This window comes from Euprymna scolopes, chromosome 5, assembly GCF_053919585.1.
Source record: "Euprymna scolopes isolate OS-2025 chromosome 5, ASM5391958v1, whole genome shotgun sequence".
NCBI classification, from domain to species: Eukaryota; Metazoa; Mollusca; class Cephalopoda; order Sepiida; family Sepiolidae; genus Euprymna; species Euprymna scolopes.
In genome coordinates this window covers 13395618-13415067 of record NC_136486.1, presented here as the reverse complement: position 1 = coordinate 13415067, position 19450 = coordinate 13395618, and the positions used below count along the sequence as shown (strand labels likewise).

General features: G+C 31.9%; 1 long non-coding RNA gene across 1 annotated transcript; it reads left to right on the top strand.

Moving 5' to 3' along the window:
• The first annotated feature begins 1998 nt into the window (after window positions 1–1998).
• On the top strand, window positions 1999–9954 carry LOC145276708 (uncharacterized). Its single transcript, XR_013867996.1, has 2 exons — window positions 1999–2255; window positions 7783–9954. It is a non-coding gene; the product is annotated as an uncharacterized LOC145276708 (long non-coding RNA).
• The last annotated feature ends 9496 nt before the right edge of the window (window positions 9955–19450 follow it).

The window sequence follows — 19450 nt, the reverse complement described above, 5'->3', positions numbered from 1 at the left end:
TCAGAACATGTTCAACAAAGTCTACATAAAAGTATGCATGTGCAAAGATATTGGTACACATGCTCTTTATTTATAATTCAATCTCAAATAGGAAAAAAAATGTGACAATCCAAAATGTGTCCTTTTGGAATTTACTGATTTTGGGGTGCCTCAAGAGTAACTAGTCCATAATACTGGAGTCCAATTCTCCGAATCTTTTTCGAGATCCCCTTTTTTATTTATTTATTTTTTTAAATCCCTTGGAATAGGAACGAAGTGTAGTGTCTGTTCTGATACAGCAGTGTTTTTCTTCCTTTGGACAGTAAAGAAGAAATCTTTCTAAACTAATGCAAATTTAATTGTTTGTTACGATTTGGTACCTTCTTTTGGGGAGCTGGAATTTGTCGACATTAAAAACCAACATTATGTGTAGCTGTAGGTGTGCCAGAATTTTTTAGCAATTTTTGACACCTTAACACAAAACTGCAAATAAAATATAAAAAATTCGTAATTTCTCTTTTTAAAGTGGGTTGTTTAATTTCTTTATGGAATATACTTCCAAAGTAAACTATTAAAGTTTTAAAAAAAAAAGTGTTTACAAAGTGCATGCACGCGCTCATGCAGCCATTTTTTCTACGTAATGAAATGAATTGAATTTCACGAGTTGAATTTTTTCAATTTTTTTAATTTAAAAATTTTTCAAAATTTTTCTATTGGTTCAATTTTTACGATATTTGCAGGTTTAATGTAAAATTTTATGTTCCTTCCAATAAACCGAATATAATATTCTAGACAAGCGTCCCCCCCTTTTGAAATGTCTATTAAAATGAAAATAATTAATTTTCTCACCTAAGGTTTATATATCACAAATTGAAGATAAAAGATCAATAAATAAAATAATCTAATTAAAAAAAAAAAGAATAGTTTTATGCAAATTTACCTTTAAAATCAAAAGTTTAAAACGTTTAAAAAAAAAACACGTTGATTTTTTTCAAGTGGAACCTCATAATTTGAAAATATTGTCCAGTAAATTTTGGACACTTACAATAATTTTTTCTATTTCATTCAATGTTTTTCGTTTTTAGATATTAAAAAAATCATTGCATAAAAAAGAAATAAAATATATTAAATAAAAAATTCATGTATTTCTTTAAAAGAATAAAAAAAAATGAAAATTTGTCGGGGGGTTTGTTTATAAAAGTAAACTTACTTATGAGTGAAATGTGATCCTTTTACAAGTATGGTGACCCATATTGACTACCTTTGTTGTTGACAGCAAACATATCAGAAATACAAAGGGGCGATAAGGCACATGTCAGAAATAATGAACTAGGCCTCCGTATTTGTCAACTGGAAGAAAGGGAGACAAATTCACTCTGTGAACATCTGAGATTAGAATTTAAAATCGCGGTCTTTTTGAATTTTTGCTTAAAAAATTCTTTTATTTAAAAAGTACATGGAATATGAGATATAAATATGGGCAATTTCTTATAAATGAAGAATGGAAGTACCTATTAATTAGTATTTTTTATAGGTAAGTGATTTTTTTGGAATTTATATATATTTATTATATTTGGAGTAAGTTAAAATTCGTTCATTTTCTTTAAATCTTCTAAAGAAAACCGATTAAAAAAATATTGCATATTTTTCTATTAAACTTTTATTATTTTAACATTTTGTCTTTGCTCCATTTATTGAAAAAACAAACAAACAAACTAGGGTTTAAATTACATTTTTCAAGTAGTTATAAGCTTCGAAAAATAGTGAGTCTGCAACTGTACTCTCGTAGGGGGGGGCAAGTAAATAGACTTCGCATTTGAGAACTTTCTCCCACTTTGCTAAGCTAGCTATACAAAATGTTCAGTTTCAAAACTAGACACGATATTTTGCTTAACATGCATGCATTTATCTCATATTCAACTTTAATTAGTCCATGCTTAAACATGGACAAACATCCTGTAAACTTGTTAGCAGCAAATACAACGCACAACGGACCTTTTACCACAAGGAACATAATAAGTATTTACACCGTTTCATTCTATCTGTTCGTTTTTCAACCCATACAAATCCAAATTTTATTGTAAATAATTTTACATGTAAACCGGGTTCTTTTTTTTTTTTTTTTTTGTTAATTCTTTTCAATCTGGATTTTATTTTTCATGAATTTAACACACATGAATTAGTGCCAAATGACTAAAATAATCGCAACAATCATAACTGTATTAACAGAAAAAGAAATATATTTTGCTTTATTTTCGAATCTCTTCGGAAGAAAGGTAAGATTATTTTTTCAACTTTTCCTTATTTTTGGCTGCAGAAAATACTCTTAAAAAAAAGCAGTGCGGTTGCGGTACAATAAGTGCATAAGCACCTGCTTGCCTATAAAACGAATTTAAAAAAAAAAATGGTGCTTCTGCACTATTGGGACGAGATTTCGGAAATCGTAATACTGAATTCCACATGAAAACAATGGTATCTATGTATTCTTCGTATTTCTAAGATAATTATCGATTTTCGTATTTTTTTAATATAAGGTAGAAAATTATTAAAGAAAATAAAAATAGAATTTTATGAAAATGATCGTAAGACACAGGAGAGTTCAAAAGGGAGGTACTTTTCCGTTTTGATTTAAACAAGATTGCGGCAATTTATCACCTGCTAACACGATTAAAGTTGTTTTGTTTAATAATTCATTAATATTCAGGTAATTTCGACTGCATAATTTGGAAGCTACCATTGTAACTTATTAGAATTGAAAAAAAAAATCAGTTGAAACCATTGTTTTTTATCTGAAAACTCCATTTGTCAACTACAAAATCTCATCCCAATTCTGTAGAAGCGCCAAAAAATGTTATTAAAATTAAGCATTATGATTTGGAGGAAAATAACTTGATTTAAGTATAAGGTTAATTGTAAATAATGGGCATCGAGAGGATTTCATGGCAGACGTTTAGGAAATTGACCCCCATGTCTCTAAATTGCACAATTTACACTTTCTTTTCTTTTTTTTTTTTTTTTTACGTTAATCTCATCGTTTACAAAACTAACACTCAGATTAAAAATAAAAACATAAAAAAATTATGACTTTTTATCGTCGGGGATCAGTGTTCAATTATAATGTTCTACTGAATTGAACACGTACTTAGTGATCATCACAGAGAAAAATTATGCGACGACTCACTTACGTGACCGGTGTTAAATCCCGTTTTTAAAAAAAAGGGGTTAGGAACGGAACTTTCTTGAACCCCCTTTCACCTTTCTCTCTCTCTCATCTATTTTATCTATTTAATCTGCATCGTCTGACGTCTCGCTTGAAAGAATTTTTTTTTTTTTTTTACATAGGCATCACCACATTATCAAGGCCAAGAGGCCACTCAAGGATAAGGGTTAAAGCGTGTACAGTAGAAATTGGGCAATATAGTAATCGTTAGTAATGAAAATTTGGTAAATTTGATAACTTATATGGAACGGCTCATCAAGAACTTATTTACGTTAGACTTGAAGACAACCAATATGGTACAATATGGTCCATATTGTAGTCAGCCGGAAAGCAGGAAAACGGAAGACAATTCCACAGGCGTGCAGTTCTAAGAAAGAAGCTTTGTTCATGGAATCTACGTTTAGAATTCCAAGAAAATGGACCGTTTACAAAATTTTACGCAAAATAATGTATTACAGCTATTTCAGTGTCAGACAAAATGTATGACTATCCAAGTTAATGCAAACCTGTAAAAGTCGTCATCGAGTTGGAAAGAAAGTAAAAATTAACCCTTACCCCTTGATGAGATTCACGTGAAAAAATAAAAAATAAAAAATGTGTAAATTTTGGAATTTAAAGGGGGGGGGGCAATTTCATTACTTATGAAGTCAGTTCTGAGTATTGACGGAGAATCCTGAGTCCCGAAAATATCCGAAGCAGACAACACTACTGTTATATTGTGCCAGATGCTTCTAATATCAGTGTTATGACATTTGATACCAGTTATTGTAAACACGAATGAAACCAGTGTAATGTGTTAACTATCTGGCAATAATCGTACTTGATAATTGTGTCTCAATACCCAATAACGACTGTCACAATAGCAAAAATAACGTTTGGTCACAAGAAAGGCAGACAGAATATTAAATGAAATATTTATTGATGCATGAAAAATCCTTTTAATAATTTGCTATAAGACTCATTCTTGAAATAGATGATCCTCCTGTACGCACACTTTCAATAAATAAGGATCTTCTTTCCTCATCAGATGAAGAAATGCCTTCAAGGGAGGATTCTGCGGAGTCAATATCTTTGGAAGATATTGAGTCTACATATTCAGGAACAAGTGGCAACAAGCCACTATGGATCACGCAAGAAGCCCTGAATGATCTTGCTCGTGATTTGTCTCAGTCAAAACAACAGTCAGAGCTCTTGCCTTCTTGCTTTAAACAATGGGACCTAGTCCAGGAAGATGTAAGGATCACCAATTTCTTGCTTTCCTTTTTCGACATGGAAAACAGGTTGTGCTATGGCGCAAACACACCCGGCTTGTTTACGTCCCTTGGTTTGCCACATAATCCTTCAGACTAGCGTCTTTTCATAAACTCTTCCAAGCAAAGTCCTAAGGGTGTTCTTCTGAATAATGGGAATAAATATCCCAGCATTCCCATTGCACACTCTGTCCATCTAAAGAAGTCCTATGAAAATATGGCACTTCTTTTAGAAACTATTAATTACAGCGAGCACCAATGGAGTGTATGGTGACCTCAAGGTCATTGGTCTTCTTATGGGTATGCAAGCAGGTTTCACAAAATACTGTTGTTTTCTCTGTCTCTGGGATAGTCGAGCTGTATCCTAGCCTTACAAGCAGAAAGACTGGGGGTCTAGAAGCACTTTTGTTCCTGGCGAACACAGCCTCAAGGAGAATCCTCGGGTTGACATGAATGAGGTGCTTCTTCCTCCTCTTTACATCAAGCTTGGTTTGATGAAAAAGTTTGTGAAGATGTTGGACAAAAATGGCACTGCCTTCCAACACTGTGTTCTCAGGTCTTAGTGCTACTAAGCTCAAAGAGAGCATCTTTGTCAGACTTCGGATGCGAGAAGTGCTGAAGGATACTGATTTTGAGGAGTTTCTTAACTTAAAGGTACTGAGAGCTGGGAAGCTTTCAAGTCAGTCTGTACTGGCTTTCTTGGTAACACACACGTACCAAATTACCAAGCCTGTATTGAGAAGTTGCTAAAGTCTTATGAGGATATGGGGTGGCGAATGTCATTCAAGATTAATTTTCTCCATTCCCACCTCAACTTCTTTCCGCCAAACCTTGGAGCAGTGAGTGATGAGCATGGAGAAAGATTCCATCAAGGCATTACAAAGATGGAGAGCAACTATCAAGGCAAATGGAATCCCGACATGATGGGAGACATCTGCTAGATGATTCAACCAGTGTTCTTTATCTATCCTGATTTATCTGTTATAAGCTGCTGCAACTCTTGAAACATTCACATATATTATCTGTTTAGACTAAAATCAGAACTAGAGGTGGTAGAGCAAAACTATTTATAAATTTGAATTCAGCCCAAATTAACAAAAAACAATTATCCCCATTTTTGCTTCAGACAAAAAATTTATTTTTGTAAACCAGTGTAATCTACACGAGATATTTGGGTAACGCCCAGCACCAACTGCTGCCTGAACTGATGTCAGTGTTTATATATTGCAGGTGCAGATGTAGTTGTGGGCATATTGTCAGGTGTAAACAATAAGGAACTTTTGCTGCTGGGTGTATCTTAAGGGTACCTTTAACCTTGTTGTAGAGAACGTTGGTTTTCCTGACTCGATGCATGTTTTGTTTGTATTTTAACCTAGTGTGTCTTTGAGAGAATTTAGATTAAGTGTGTCACTTGTAGTCCTTTCGTAGATATTTTACCACATATATCTGTATCTTATCTGTCAAACTTTTTCTGACCTTGTCTCTCTTAGTGTAGCTATTTTCTTTTGCAATGTACTTTTCCCAATAATTCTCTGCTATATTGAACTGTATATCATATTTCTGACAACTTAATGCGTCGTTAGCAGTCGATTGAATGTTAAAGTGAAACACAAGTCGATGCCATCTTTACTTATGTGCTGTCATTGTTGTTATCACTGATTGCTTCTGCTGTTTGGGCGTCTTCACACCTGCTGATGTAAGTTGTACTTTGTTTATGTTGTTGTTATAGGTTCGGTGGAGATCTTGTATTTCATAACATGTCTCAATCGGCTTGATGGCTGTTGATCAGACTCATCGCATAACGGAAGTTGGATATCTGTAAAGGTTAGTTGTTCTGAACATGAAATCAACCTTCTGATGTGTGCTCGGTGGACCCAGGCTGTAACACCTTTTTTGTTTGGAATCATATTATTTGATTTGATGCTTGTGTTTACTTTATAAAAACATGTATGAAATCTGGAAGAATTAAAATATCATATTTAAGCGTACATTACAACAGAGCTATGGCAGGCATCCCTGCTAGCATAGATAAATACTTTTGCAGTTTTAACAAAAGAGCTACATTAATATCAGAGCGTGTCCATTTACGCTGAACATCTACAGAATGCCAACATCAATATATTACATATGAATGAGTCCCTTGTGGAATTTCCACAGGTCAAGTTAGTTGAGGTTATTGCTACATGGTCAGATAGTTTTTCCAGTAGAAATATAATTTAATTGTATAATAATATATTATGATAGTATAATAATATAATTGTATAATAATATATTTTAATAGTATAATAACATATTTTAATAGTATAATAACATATTTTAATAGTATAATAACATATTTTAATAGTATAATAATATAATTTAATCGTATAATAATATATTTTAATAGTATAATAATATAATTTAATTGTATAATAATATATTTTAATTGTATAATAATATATTTTAATAGTATAATAATATAATTTAATTGTATAATAACATATTTTAATTGTATAATAACATATTTTAATAGTATAATAATATAATTTAATTGTATAATAATATATTTTAATAGTATAATAATATATTTTAATAGTATAATAATATAATTTAATTGTATAATAATATATTTTAATTGTATAATAATATATTTTAATAGTATAATAATATAATTTAATTGTATAATAACATATTTTAATTGTATAATAACATATTTTAATAGTATAATAATATAATTTAATTGTATAATAATATATTTTAATAGTATAATAATATAATTTAATTGTATAATAACATATTTTAATTGTATAATAACATATTTTAATAGTATAATAATATAATTTAATTGTATAATAATATATTTTAATAGTATAATAATATATTTTAATAGTATAATAATATAATTTAATAACCAGGTTGGCTGTGCGATGTCCCAGCGGAGATGAAAAGGAAACGTGTTCAGAGAGAAAGGAGTGGTATTTGAATAGTATTTGAGACATGTTCAAGACACATGGTCCACAAGCAACAGGAAAAGACACGCCATAAGCATGGCCAGACAAGAATAGTGTTTTATATGTTCAACACGGTAGAGTTTCTTGAGCACATTTTACAAAAAGAAACTTTGAAACCAGACACAAGGTGTTAATCTGAAAGTACCTGTAAATAAATGTTTTGTTTCAATTGAAAAAAAAAGGGAGTCAAATTCTTTCATTATCTTTGTTTCTTTGCAACTGCCTAAATGCAATTTGTGGGTCCCGAGAGTTGACATATAATGACTATGTTACAATAATAAATTGAATCTTGTTAATATAATTTTAATTTGAATTCTTTTTTCTTATCTTTTTATCATTACAGATTCACCTACTTGAAAAGAGTTGAGGAATTGGGATGGATCATCAATTTCTTTATGATTTATGATCGACAAAAGATCTAAATTTCTGTTGAGTAGCAAACGAGAAAAAACGTTTTTGAATACATTATATGTACAGCTTTATTTTCATTGAATATTTTTATGAACTTTTAACTGAATCATTTATAGTTCAGTTATTATAAAACTCATTTCAGCTACAATGCAACAAAACAATGAAATATTTTCTTTACATATAAATTAACTTTGAAAAAATATGAAAAAACACATAGAAAAGAAACATGAAAAACTTGAAAAATACATAAAAAAAACATGAGAAAACACATTGAAAAACACATGAAAAACATACAGGTGTGAAAAAAGAGTATAAAAAAACTACCTGGAAAATATAATCAATAATCCAAGTGCATGAGAAATACAAACAATTGCTAGAATCATAAAAAATATCTCTTGATTGTAATTTCTGAAGTAGTGGATGTATATCTGCCATCTGGTAGGATGCCCCATCACCAGCTAGAGGAAAATAATAAAATTAAAAAAAAAAGAGTGGATTCGTCTATTAGTGACATGTGTGGCTTTTCAGGTTTAAATGAATCAAGTCTATCTGCACAAACCCGCAGTGGAAAAAATACACATTTGCATACAGAAGACGCTGCTTCTTTTTTACTCAAATCAACTTCATTTTCCCAGGCATATACACACACTGGAGTAAAACCATCTGATTCTTCTTTTAATGAGAAAACAAATATAAGAACACAGACTGATGAGAATCCATATTCTTGTAATGCTTGCGAATTCGGTACGACTGAGGAATCGAGTTTAGTCGAACATATGCGAACACACAATGAAGGAAAGTCATATTGTTGCGAGGTTTGTGGTTCGTCATTTACGCTGCAATCAAATTTAGTCGTGCATATCCGCACGCATACAGGTGAAAAGCCACATTCGTGTAACATTTGCGGATCTTCGTTTTCACGCAAATCATATTTAGTTTCGCATCTTCGAACGCACACTGGAGAGAAACCATATTCTTGCAAACTTTGCCGATCTTCGTTCACACAAAAAGCCAATCTTGTCATACACGTACGCACGCATACACGTGAAAAGCCGTATTCGTGTACAATTTGTGGCTCATCTTTTTCTGTAAAGTCAAGTTTACGCTTGCATACTCGAACTCATACTGGGGAAAAGCCATATTCTTGTAAAATCTGTAACTCATCGTTTTCCTTGAAATTAAGTTTAGTTTTACATATGAGAACTCACACTGGAGAAAAACCATATTCTTGTAAAGTTTGTGATTTGACTTTTTCGCAGCAATCGAGTTTAATTAGACACAGCCATACACACTGGAAAAAATGATAAATGTGGCTGTTTTTGTGTAAATTTCAAACTATGCGACACCATTCCAAACTTCTATTGCAAAAATCTGGAAGAATGATCCAACCAACAGCATGCCAAGAAATTTCTGGATGAATTCACCCAGAACTATATAGATAAAGAAGGTTCCATAAACAGGCTGAAAAGATGATTGCTCTACTATGATCAGGAGAGAATTATAATGCCTGCCCAAGATCAAGGCTTAATGACCAATGCTTTCAATAAAATGAGTGGTCTAAGCAATGACAGCAAGTGCAGGTTCTGTGACACAGCAGTAGAAAGTGTGAACCACCTGACATCAAAAAATAAGGTTCTGCTGAGGAATTGCTATTATATGACCAGACACTATTGAGTGTGTAAATATCTCCACTGGATGATGTGTAAAAATTTAAATATTGAATGCAGCAGCAAATCTTGGGAATACCAGAAAGAATTGTCATGAATAATACGCAATCCAATTCCTACAGCTAGATACCTAGAAAACGGAGTCATAAAACCTGATATATATTCAACATTTCGTACATTTATAAGCTACAATCAACATCCAAATGAATGCTTTGACGATAATAACGGTTTTAAAAAGGCGAACAATTAAAAGATACATCTGCCTTACTTAAAAAATTGCTAGGTTTATTGATGGTATCTTTTACATATAAAAAAAAAACACCCACTTTTGCTGATGAGGAGACTTTGTTTAAAAAAAACTATATGTCAAAATTATTGTCTGTGGCTTCATGTCTACATCAATAAAAACATTGTTTCCGAAACGATTGTACAAATTATTGACTTTGTTGTTGTTCCTTCTTATGAAACAGATTTTTAATTTGAATTTGAATTTTAAATTATCAATCACATTACTGAATATCAAAGTAGCTGTAGGATATTACTATCATATCAAAATACTCTCTGCTCTTTAGACTACTGTTATACATATATATATATGTATATGCATATATATATATATGTATATACATATATATATATGTATATACATATATATATATGTATGTATATACATATATATATATATACATATGTATATACATATATATATATACATATGTATATACATATATATATATATATATATACATATGTATATACATATATATACATATGTATATACATATGTATATTTTTTTATTTTTTTTTAATTACATTTTCACCCCAAACAAGGCACATTGCCACTTTGGTGTAGGGGGCTACTATCAGGGGAAACCTACTGGGGTACTATGTAGGGATTAGGGCAGCGAGATGTTGGTTCACGTTGCACTTGAACTTATGCATGTCAGTACAGTTGGGGAAGCAGTGATCTGGAATGGAATTCCAAAGTCTAGCAGTTCTGGGGAAGAAACTACTGGAGTAGAAAGATCTTTTACATCTAGGGATCTCTACAGTGTGGGGGTGGGAATTTGCAGCTTGTGGGGTCTGTCGAGGGTGTTCGCGTCATGGGGGCACAAGTGCTTGCAGTTCTTCAGAGCATTCACCATTATAATACTTGTAGAACAGGCAGAGGGATGCAACGTTTCGACGATGGGACAGAGGCTGAAGTTTAGATGCCAGTTTAGGGCCTATCAGATTTGCGACTCTCTTTTGAACCCTGTCAAGGAGCGAGAGACTAGTAGCCGATGCACCGGCCCAAATATGACAGCAATACTCCATACATGGGCGAATAGTGGTCTTATAGAGCTACAGGATACTTTCGGGTGTTAGAAGTTTTCTAGCACGGTAGAGAGAGCCCACCTTCCTTGCAGCGGCCCTGGCAATGCCCTCGATGTAATTGTTCCAACTCATGTTTCCTGTGAACGTTAGGCCAAGGAGCTTGAGAGACGTACTCTCAGATAAAGAGTCGTTGGCCATTGCTATAGGTGGTAGAGAAGGTTTCTTGTAATTATTGAATGAAACCAGTTTTGTCTTGGTGGCATTGAACGTTACCATCCATTTTTGTCCCCATTCCACTACTGATTGGAGGTCATCCTCTAGTGTTTCTGCCATTACTTTAGATATATGTTCGTTTGTTTTCCTGTCGTGTCGTGCCTGCTATAGAGTGTGGTGCCATCAGCATATATACCCATCTCAGAGGCAATCTTGTCGGGGAGGTCATTTATGAATATCAGGAACAGCAGAGGTCCAAGGATAGATCCTTGGGGCACTCCCGCATTTATATCATATTGTTTAGATGTACGACCGTCGAGGACAACCTGGATTTTTCTCTTATCTAAGAAGGATTTAATTATGTTAAGTATTCTACCAGTGATACCGTAAGATCTAATCTTCCTGAGGAGACCCTCATGCCATACCCTGTCAAAAGCCTTAGATATATCTAGATCTACCGCTCTGCCCTCTCCCGCTATATATACATATGTATATACATATATATACATATGTATATACATATATATACATATGTATATGCATATATATATGTATATACATATATATATATATTTATGTATATACATATATATATGTATGTATATACATTTATATATATATATATATTGGACAAGATGAAGTAAAGAAGCAAACTTAGAAGAATGATGCTGGGTTAAACAGAACTAAAAGGAAAAAAATGATAAAATACCAACGTCTTATCAACATGACATGAAAAGAAACTAGAATTATATGAAGATCTCTATCATTCCAGTTATCATGTATCTATTATTATCATTCCAGTTATTATGTGTTATTATTATCATTCCAGTTGTTATGTGTCTCTTATTATCATTCCAGTCATTATATGTTATTATCATTCCAGTTATTATGTGTCTATTATTATCATTCCAGTCATTATGTGTTACTATTATCATTCCAATTATTATGTGTTATTATTATCATTCCAGTTATAATGTGTCTATTATTATCATTCCAGTTATTATGTGTCTATTATTATCATTCCAGTTATTATGTGTCTATTATTATCATTCCAGTTATTATGTGTCTATTATTATCATTCCAGTTATTATGTGTTATTATTATCTTTCCAGTTATAATGTGTTATTATCATTCCAGTTATAATGTGTTATTATCATTCCAGTTATTATGTGTTATTATTATCATTCCAGTTATAATGTGTCTATTATTATCATTCCAGTTATTATGTGTTATTATTATAATTCCAGTTATTATGTGTTATTATTATCATTCCAGTTATTATGTGTCTATTATTATCATTCCAGATATTCTGTGTTATTATTATCATTCCAGTTATTATGTGTTATTATTATCATTCCAGTTATTATGTGTTATCATTATCATTCCAGTTATTATGTGTCTATTATTATCATTCCAGTTATTATGTGTTATTATTATCATTCCAGTTATAATGTGTCTATTATTATCATTCCAGTTATTATGTGTCTATTATTATCATTCCAGTTATTATGTGTCTATTATTACACTGTGCAACACTAAAAAAAGTACAGGATATCTGCAGCAATTTTTGTATACCTAGTAACGTGGAAATTTTATTTCTGGCTTTCTTTTTGTTGAATTAGGTATAATTTGTGCAAAATTGCCACAGTCCTAAAGTTCAGTAAAAACGTCAAAAATGGGTTACTGACGACTTTGCAGTCACATATTATGTGTATTAAATTATAAATCTTAAGCGAAAAATACAGTTTAATGTACACATATTATGTACATTATTTGTTAAATCATTTATTTGAATCATTTATTTGCTAAAGTCGGCCGAAATGAGCTATTTTTCCAGATTTAAGAGAGCTAGATGACAGAGCTAGCTTGGTTAGCATAATATTTTCTAGACCAAGGGCTAATTTTTTCAAAAGTAAAAACATAATGCTATAGCACATGGTTTGGTGTTCACCACCTTCCGAAAAGCCATGGTATTCGTCAAGAAAGGCATTTTTAATGTAGGCTAAAAAAATCAAGGAAAAGAAGCTAAAACCTGCCTCAGAACCTTATTTGTAGGGCACGGGAAAAAATTTGAGGGTTAAAAATAGATATCCGTTTAATAAATTATTTTATAACTAAAAACTTCAATAAAGACCGGATTATTGTGTATTTTAATGTTTTAAACATAAAGGGGCGTTTTATACATTCTTTTCTGAAAATTTACTATAAAAGCTGTTTTGCTTTACAATGGGAACACCCTGCCATCTGTTCCTATAGCTTACAGCACAACGATGAAAGAATCATATGAAAATTTAAAAACAATTTTAGCAAGCATACATCATGATGTCCATAAATGGCATGTTTGTGCAGATTTCAAGGTTATAGCCATGCTCACTGGCCTTCAGCCAGGCTATACTAAATTTTGTTGCTTCTTGTGCTTATGGGACTCTAGAGCAAGAGCTGAACACAATGTACGCAAGCACTGGCCTGCTAGAGATGAAATTGAGCAAGGAAAACATAACATCAAACACAAACCACTTCTGCAAAGTGATAGAATCCATTTACCACCTTTGCATATTAAACTCGGTTTGTTCAAGCAGTTTGTGAAAGCACTAGATAAGGATTCCTTGGCATTTGCATATCTTGCAGAAAAGTTTCCTTCATTAAGTCGAGCGAAAATAAAAGAAGGTATCTTCATAGGTCCCCAAATTCGAAAAATTGTTCTTGATGAAACTTTTAACACACATCTCACGAGAAAAGAAAAATGTGCCTTTGAGTCATTCAAGAAAGTTTGTGATAACTTCCTGGGAAAACATCGTTCAGAAGACTATGTGCAAGTTGTGAATGATCTATTGCATCATTTTCATGATATGGGATGTAACATGTCTCTAAAAGTTCATGTGCTCCACTCTCATTTGGATGTTTTTGCTGAGAATCTTTGCCATGTGAGTGATGAACATGGCGAAAGGTTCCATCAAGATATTTCATTGATAGAAAAACGTTTTAAAGGAAAATGGAACACTGATATGTTGGCAGACTACTGCTGGAATTTAAAAAAAGGATGATGACATCTACACAAGAGAGTTAAGAGGACAAATATTGTTTAAACTGGTGAATTCGGTGTTTTTTTTTTCAAAATAATTAATAATAAAGTACATGAAAATGGTACCTGATCCAGAGAAATAAATGTCAGATTTGGAATCAGCATACTTTTCTTACACCGAAACAGGTCTTATATGTCTTGTACTTTTTTTTCAATTCAAATTTGTTGCACAGTGTTATCATTCCAGTTATTATGTGTTATCATTATCATTCCAGTTATTATATGTCTATTATTATCATTCCAGTTATTATGTGTTATTATTATCATTCCAGTTATTATGTGTCTATTATTATCATTTCAGTTATTATGTGTTATTATTATCATTTCAGTTATTATGTGTTATTATTAACATTCCAGTTATTATGTGTTATTATTATCATTCCAGTTATTATGTGTCTATTATTATCATTCTTGTTATTATGTGTCTATTATTATCATTCCAGTTATTATATGTCTATTATAATCATTCCAGTTATTATGTGTTATTATTATCATTCCAGTTATTATGTGTCTATTATTATCATTCCAGTTATTATGTGTCTATTATTATCATTCCTGTTATTATGTGTCTATTATTATCATTTCAGTTATTATATGTCTATTATTATCATTCCAGTTATTATGTGTTATTATTATTATTCCAGTTATTATGTGTTATTATTATCATTCCAGTTATTATGTGTCTATTATTATCATTCCAGTTATTATGTGTCTATTATTATCATTCCAGTTATTATGTGTTATTATCATTCCAGTTATTATGTGTCTATTATTATCATTCCAGTTATTATGTGTTATTATTATCATTCCAGTTATTATGTGTTATTATTATCATTCCAGTTATTATGTGTTATTATTATCATTCCAGTTATTATGTGTTATTATTATCATTCCAGTTATTATGTGTTATTATCATTCCAGTTATTATGTGTCTATTATTATCATTCCAGTTATTATGTGTCTATTATTATCATTCCAGTTATTATTTGTCTATTATCATTCCAGTTATTATGTGTCTATTATTATCATTCCAGTTATTATGTGTTATTATTATCATTCCAGTTATTATGTGTCTATTATTATCATTCCAGTTATTATGTGTCTATTATTATCATTCCAGTTATTATGTGTTATTATCATTCCAGTTATTATGTGTCTATTATTATCATTCCAGTTATTATGTGTTATTATTATCATTCCAGTTATTATGTGTTATTATTATCATTCCAGTTATTATGTGTTATTATCATTCCAGTTATTATGTGTCTATTATTATCATTCCAGTTATTATGTGTCTATTATTATCATTCCAGTTATTATGTGTTATTATTATCATTCCAGTTATTATTTGTCTATCATCATTACAGTTATTATGTGTTATTATTATCATTCCAGTTATTATGTGTCTATTATTATCATTCCAGTTATTATGTGTCTATTATTATCATTCCAGTTATTATGTGTTATTATTATCATTCCAGTTATTATGTGTCTATTATTATCATTCCATTTATTATGTGTTATTATTATTATTTCAGTTATTATGTGTCTATTATTATTATTTCAGTTATTATGTGTCTATTATTATCATTCCAGTTATTATGTATCTATTACTATCATTCTAGTTATTATCTGTTATTATTATCATTCCTGTTATTATGTGTCTATTATTATCATTCCAGTTATTATTTGTCTATTAATTAGGCACACACATACACACTGAAAACTGTGTGTAAATTTCAGTGTAAGGCACTATCTTTGAACACGTAAAATCTCTCAGGACAGAGGTTTGTCAGGACAGTCTGTGCATGATGATACTTTTTCTGACAAGTAAACCCTGACTAAATATTCAGAACTACATAATATTCACGGCCCAAATAAGATCTCCTCTGTAAAACTATCAATACTGATTTTTACAAGGAATGGTGTACTTTCTCCTAGTGCTGTTATTTTAAGTAACAGCACAAAGCCAGATACTCCACCCAGCAAGAGAAAAGTTGTTATCAACTTCTTAACTAACTCATTATTAGAATGGTATTAACTAATTCACTATTTGAATGGTATTAACTAACTCACTATTTGAATGGTATTAACTAACTCACTATTTGAATGGTATTAACTAACTCACTATTTTAATGGTATTAACTAACTCACTATTTGAATGGTATAAACTAACTCACTATTTGAATGGTATAAACTAACTCACTATTTGAATGGTATAAACTAACTCACTATTTGAATGGTATAAACTAACTCACTATTTGAATGGTATAAACTAACTCACTATTTGAATGGTATAAACTAACTCACTATTTGAATGGTATAAACTAACTCACTATTTGGACGGTATTAACTAACTCACTATTTGAATGGTATTAACTAACTCACTATTTGAAAGGTATTAACTAACTCACTATTTGAGAACTTTACTGAAATAATCAAATATCTATGTATTTCATACATCAATCGAATATTAACCACAGGAAGGATAGCACGTTGATTTCTGAGAAAATGAAACAAAAATAGGAAGAGGCACATGGTGTAATGAAAAGCTACAAAATAACTAGACACAATCTGAAGAGGATCAAGCTGTATTGAAGTAGAGATATCCTAAATCGATATAAATCGATATAAATACTCGAGAGAAAGTATTGGAATTGGATACATATGTCTCTCTCTGTCTAAAATTAAAACTTAGCAGTGCATTGAATGCCTACTAGACACTATCCTGGAAATGTCTAAGGGCTTCTGCTATACAGAGGTTTGTCAACCTGGCATGAAGATATTTTTCCCTAACCCTAAACCCTGACTAAATATTAAAAATTGCATAGTATTTGCGGCCAAAATAAGATCTCTAGTAAACAACAGCTTTTATGAATGATATTACTTTTCTAAATGATATTACTTTTCTAAGTGATATTACTTTTCTAAGTGATATTACTTTTCTAAATGATATTTTTTTTTTACATAAGCAACACCACTTACCAAGGCCAAGAGGCCACTCGAGGATAAGGGGTTAAAGAGTGTACAGTAGAAATTGGACAATATAGTAACCGTTAGTAATGAAGATTCGGTAAATTTGTTAACTTATATGGAATGGCTCATCAAAAACTTGTTTACGTTAGACTTAAAGACAACCATATTGGAGTCAGCTGGAAAGCAGAAAAACTGAAGATAATTCCACAGGCATGCAGTTCTAAGAAAGAAGTTTTGCTCATGGGATCTACACTTAGGTTTAGGCACAGATAAAGAGTGGGGGAAACGAGTGATAGTGTTTTCTGCTAGATGGGTGTTTCTTGTGAAAGTTTTGTGAGGGGGGGGACTATAGAATGGAGCTCAGCCGAGCACCTGCCATGAAAATAATGATAAAGCAGAGACAAACTCGCAACATCTCTTCTGTGAGAAAGAGGTTGCAGGGAAAAGAAAAGGACATCTCCCACAAGGCTACAAATCTATTTTGAACTCTATCAAGGCAGGATAAGTCCTTTCTAGCAGCTCCTGTCCAGATGTGGCAGCAGTATTCTATCCTTGGACGTACCTGGCTCTTATATAGATAGAGAATTGCATCAGCAGTGAGATATCTACTGGATCGATAGAAGGATCCCACCATTTTTCCAGCGGCTTTGGCAACGGATTTAATGTATGTGTTCCATTTAAGATCAGGAATAAAGGTCAAGCCCAGAAGCTTGTCAAAACATGAGGCCTCCCCAAGACGAGAGCCATTCATTTCAATGTATGCCAGATGGGGATCAGAGCGTTGAAGATGTAAAGATAAAAGCTTGGTTTTAGATGCATTAAAAGTAACAATCCACCTCTTTCCCCATTGTACCACTTGCTCAAGATCAGAGAAGAATATTACTTGTCTAAGTGATATTACTTTTCTAAATGATATTACTTTTCTAAGCGATATTACTTCAAATAACAGCCCAATTACTTCAAGTAACTGCACAAAGCTGGATACTCCACGAGACAAGACGAATTCTTGTCCTGGAATACAGTAAGATTAAGAGACCACAAGAAAGGTATGCTATAACATATTTAAATGATCAATTTGGGATAGGAAAATTGTGTTCACAACTTCTTTACTAACTCAGTGTTTGAAAGATAAAGAATATTTAAATATCTATGTATCTTATATAGCAATCAAGTGTTAGCCTCAGGAAGGGGTGCCCCTTGATTTCTGAGAACTTCAACTGAAAGAGAATGAAACAAAGAAAAAAGGCAAATGGTTTAATAAAATATAAGCTACAAAATAGCTGGATACAATTCATAGACGACCAAGCTGGAGCAACCCTAAAAGGAGTCAACTTCAAATTCTTGAACTTACAAAGATATCAAGTATTAGTCTCCTTGATCTCTTAACTAAAATAAAAAAAAAATTCACTTGTGTTTTGTTCTTCATTTAGTACGAGGTGCTTTAAATAAGTTTCCAGACTTTTTTCGTATCGGCACTTTTATTGATATTACACACATGAAACTCTGGTCGCCTTCAAAGTAATCTCCTCTGGCTGCAATGCACTTGTACCATTGTAAAATTTTTGGAACGCCTCATGGAACTCGTCTTGTGTGAGCGTGTCAATAACTCTCTTCACAGCATCTTTCATCTGCTCAATTGTCTCATAACAAAAGCTTCTAAGGTTTTTCTTAAGCTTAGGAAATAACCAAAAGTTATTGGGAGCAAGATCCGGACGATATGGAGGATGAAAAACTGTCTTGATGCTCATCTTGGTCAAATGGTTTAGGGGTTGAAGTTGTGCATCTTCTGCATCTTCAGTTCCTCACGAATAATTGCTTATACAGTTCCCACACTCATATCAAACTCTACACCTATTATTTTTATAGACACAGTACGGTCCTTATCCATGGAATTCTTTATTTGGGTGATTTCCTTAGTCCTCCAACACCTTTCATCATCCCTCACAGACTCCCTGCCTACCCTAAATCTCTTACGCCATTTCAAAACTTATACCAGATTCATGCGAGATGGTCCAAAAGCAATCTGAAGCATTCCATGTTTTTGTGGCATTTCCAAGTTTAAAAAAAAACTTCTATTGCATTTTTTTCTTCTAAAGTGTTCTCACATCCAGATTACATTTTTGAAATTCACCAGTTGGAACAATCAGGTTTTAGTAGGATGTATTCCAATTCCTGCTGTAGCTGTTCATTTGAACCTGAAATCATAAAAATTAGGTAGTCTTCTCATAAGATGTATAGAAATATCCTACTGAATTTTCAAGAGTCTATGATGATTTTAAATGCTTGTACAAAACACGTCTGGAAACTTATTGAATGCACCTTGTACATCCATTAAACAGACACAG